The 4646-nt window shown below is 30.6% G+C and overlaps 1 pseudogene; it reads left to right on the top strand.

The window, feature by feature from the left end:
• The window catches only part of LOC106469952, a 66426-nt pseudogene that overhangs the window by 18800 nt on the left and 42980 nt on the right, over positions 1 to 4646 (top strand).

Genomic DNA, 4646 nt, shown 5'->3' with positions numbered 1-4646 from the left:
GAGGTCATCACATTAATCAACCCTGTATTGAAAGAGTTAAGGGAATAGATATGATATATGCATCACTTTTTTTGTACTTAGAATGATAAGACTAGGGGATGCATATATATATTTTAGCAGGGTAGGAGTCATCTTCAGTTAAGACAGCTTTATTGTTCTAACAAGGTGGTTTGCTTTTGGAATGGGTTGCCTTCTTATTTAGTAAATGCATTAATTTAAGGGAGTTTAAGGGAAAAGTCGATAAAATTTGAATGATAAGGGCTGGCTTTGAGTGTTTTATCATTATTTTTATAGTTTAATATATTGGATGGGACAACCTGGATGAACCAACAAATCCTTAAATTATATGTATGTATATATGGATTTCAATATTTAAAAAAATATATTTGTGAGTACATGTATAATAAGTTTGTGGGTCAACTGTAAATAAATTTGAACATATTTTTATTTACATTAAATGTTAATGACTTGCATTACAGTCTTATTCCTAGCAGACAAAAATACATTTTGTAAAAAGTTTTCTTTGCTGCCAGCTTCAAGCTTATTTTTCGTCTCTTATCATTATTCTAAAATTATGCTCTTCACTTCTCTTCAGTAGTTTAAGTTTGACAAACTACTGTAAAATTTAGTTTTTTTTATTTGTTGTATATTTATATCAGAAAAATTTATATAATCTAATGAAATTGAATCTGATATGATGTATATTGAAATTACTTGCATAAGTGTTGAAAGATGTAGATCTACTTTTTAGATATGTGGGGAAAAATTGGTAATGATGTAAAACTTCAATAGAATTTCAGCTATAGAGATTATAGTTGTACACCTACATCAGCATACTTATTTTTATTAGTTATGAAATGTTGGTTAATAATAATTGTTTTATTTCAGCTTGGTTATTTCTTTCGTGAGTGGAAATGAACCTTTTTGGAAAGGCTTCTTTTATGCAGGACTGATGCTTTTTGCATCTATGATTGAATCCCTCTTCAACAACCAGTATGAATATCGTATCAGCCTTACAGCAATGAGAATGCGGTCATGCATAATATCAACTGTTTACAAGAAGGTATTTCACATTGTAACAAATGTAGTCATTAAGAACTAATGATCTCAAAATATTGTTTCTAGTAGCTGAAACTATGATTAAATCTATTTTTAATATAATAAAATTTGTCTTTTTTTTTTAGTAAAATAATTTTAATAAACAAATGGGTGTTAATGAATTCTTAATATATGTTTAAAGTAAAAATCAATTTTGTTAAGAAAAGTTTTTGCTTTTTAAAATAAATTTATAATTAATAGGCATTTTTGTGATTTATTTTTGGAAAATTAATTCTTAATTATCAAAATGCTTGCTAATTCAACTAGTTCAAAAATGCATGGAATTTGGTCTACATAAGAGTATAAGGTAACATAAGTATAGAAAGCAAAAATGAAGTGGTCATTTTAAAGTACAGTAAATTTAAGCAGTGTTGAATTTATCACTTCTCTCTTGCATGGAACATTCTTTAGACAAATAAACCATAAACTTTGTTGTTGTTTTTTCAGACAGTGCTATCTATAATAAGAGCTTTCACTAAATTACATTGTTGTTTATAATGTGAAAAAATTATTAACAGACATTTTTGCTCATAAGTGAATATTACTAAAACTATTTAATATTAAGTGTTGGTTTAAAGGAGATGTTCATCCAAAAGTTTAAATGCATTTACAAGTTTGTGTTGAAACATTGGAGATTTTCATAAGATGCCAACTGGACTAACTGAAAACACATTTTAAACTGCACTTGTCAGCATATATTTATGTATATTATTCTTAAAATACTTACTTCAATTCTGAATTAAGATCATTTATCACTTATTAATAATTTAATGTACAGCATTTTAGGACATTGTTATTATAGGGCTAGCACAGATGTTATTGCTTATGAATTATCATTAAATGTGCAAATGGGGTTGTTTCTGGATACTAAAGCAATAAACTGTTTATCATTTTATCCTCATTCCTGACTATTTATAAACAATCATACTCATCTAATATTTTGTATAAAGAATTTAAATTAGAAAATGCAATTCCTGTGAAGGCTTCTGATTTAATATGAATTGATATACAAGTTCTTGTAATTTTTTCCCACACTGTATTGTGAAACATAACTTGCTGACTTTGTAGTAAAATGAATGAGGAAATTATATATTAAATATGTTTATGTGTTGTGCTTTACTTTCTACTATTGTACTGTTGTAATGGTTTCTATAATTGAATGGGTTATTTTTAGCAAAAGAAATGCAAAGTCCACTGCACTTAATGCATTTTGTTTCTTCTACCACAACTTCCACAAACTTAAAAAGTGATAAGTTTAACAAACAAAATAAATCTAAACACTCACTTGTTAAATTTGTTCTTGTATGTACGGTACAAACTTGAAACTAGCTGGCTAGCTCAGTAGTTAACCAACAACATTTTAACAGCAAACTAATCAACAGCAACTCTCTTGTGTTTGTATGTTAGAACATATCTAGAAAATTTGTACATCACGCCAAAGACACTCGAGAATTGTTTCTAGGCATCAAATATCATTACTACATCATACCTCCATCTAGCAAACAATAGAAAATGTCTAAATGAAAATTTTAAAAGTTCAAAACTGCATATTTATACTTAACCTCGTCTGCACCTTGTTGTCTTCTTTATCTCTCTCTCATTCTATTATCTTCATTTTTATGTTTGTTAGAAATTGTGTGCTTGCATGCTTTAAAGTTTATTTTTCTCGAAGAAACAGGAACATGACATAAGTGTTACCTGTTCCAAGTCAGGTTCTGTAGAAAGAATCTCTGTATCATTAAGTTTATTTGAACTGCTTGGATTGTGAAGTAATCCTCCCAGTACAAAAACATTTTAAATATTTTTTGAGAGTTACAAATATTACTATGACTCAGAAATGACAACCTTCTATTAGACATTAGCTGTCTAAAAATTAAAATGTATGTTGTATATAAATGTGGATCTTCAACATTGTTTGTAGTTAAGCACAGAGCTACAAAATGGACTATCTGTGTTGTGTCTACTACAGATATCAAAATCTGATTTCTAGTGTTATAAGCCTTCACACTTACCGCTGAGCCATTGGAGGGCTGTTCAACATTGAAGTAGCATTTTAATATAAGAAAAATTTCATAAGATATAAAATTTTCTTGTTTTCTAGTAGTAAATTTCTTTACCCTTGGATGAGTTCATTTATATCATCTGAAGTTGCATCTGTCAGATAGGAAGAAACTAACTAGAGACCTTTTAGGTATGCAGAAGTTTCTTCCTTCTGCAGACTTGGGTTCTTTACACTGGGGACTAACTGTCCTCACACCACACTACATCCTTATTTAGTGAGAGCTCATCTATTCACATATGCTTTCCCTACTATTTGAAGTGAAATTCAGGAAACCCATAATTGGTAGATGGGATTTCCTATATTGGTTACCAGAGAAGCACCATATTCTGTGTTATCCGTTTTGTGGCTTTAGATAATTTATCTTCAGGTGTGCAGTGTTTGCTGGGTTCTTTAATCCTTTTTTTGTTGTTGTTCTTCTTATTCATCTTCCAAAGAGCTATTTAATACTTGGCATATTCTTTACACAAACAGAGTACTCATTTGGAAATCTTCCATTAGATCTACTACTATCTTGCTTGTCTAATGCTCACAACATCTGCCACTGCTTTCAATCAGAAGTGGTCTTATCTTTTTTTAAGTATGTTTATCCTCCTGATAATTTAACATTCAAAGTTTGGAATTCACTTTACTTTGCTCATTTCTCTATGATGGTCTGCTAAACTGAAATTCACTCTTCTTTTTTATCTGTCAAAGAGATATTCACTACCTCTTCTTCAGAGCCAGCCCAAGGCAAAATTGTAGCCTGTACGAACTTTGTATTTGGCACCCCTGCCCCCATAAAATTGATGAGAACTGCTAATTGCAATTTCGATTTTGATGCCCTTTGGCACATTTGCTACTTGTTAATACTTTTGACAGTGTTTTATCGTTTTCCTCTTAAGGGCATTGTTCACGGTAGCATATGAACATATCCAAGTATATTACCATCCTTGCTGTTTACATATCTCTCCATTTTACCACAATTTCGTCTTCCTGCAGTAGTGATCTTACAGACACATTGAAGAATCTATGTGCATATGGCATCACCATAAAAAGGCCTGTGCATAACTGTTACTGTTTTCTTTTATGTGATTAGTTCCTGGATAGTGTCATCCTTATAGATTGACACTATCTTGGTAAGGAAGCTCCACATTGAGTATTTGTGATGCATGTCTTAGCTGTTCTCTTGAGATTCGTCATTCTACTCACCTCTGGATAAGTGTCTGTCGGAGTTTTCATATTGCACTATTTTGTCAGTTTTACTAAATAAAGATGTTACTATGGTTATTTTGACCATGTGCATCATCATATCTCTGTTTGGTTAGTGTGTTTTTTCTTATGGTTTTCCAAGTCACTCATCAATCTGGCTGTATTGTGCATATATACACTGAGTGGTCACAAGTAAATAGACACCTAATTTTTCGTCATTTAACTGATTTATGCTAACTAAGTTGTGTTCACAGAGCACTATATAAATGAAAATGGTCTGCACACTAATTATCTTGTG

The sequence above is a fragment of the Limulus polyphemus genome, unplaced genomic scaffold (genome assembly GCF_000517525.1).
Source record: "Limulus polyphemus unplaced genomic scaffold, Limulus_polyphemus-2.1.2 Scaffold3740, whole genome shotgun sequence".
In the NCBI taxonomy this organism is placed as follows: domain Eukaryota; kingdom Metazoa; phylum Arthropoda; class Merostomata; order Xiphosura; family Limulidae; genus Limulus; species Limulus polyphemus.
The sequence above is the reverse complement of the archived record's forward strand: the minus strand, read 5'-3'. Positions and strand labels throughout refer to the sequence as shown.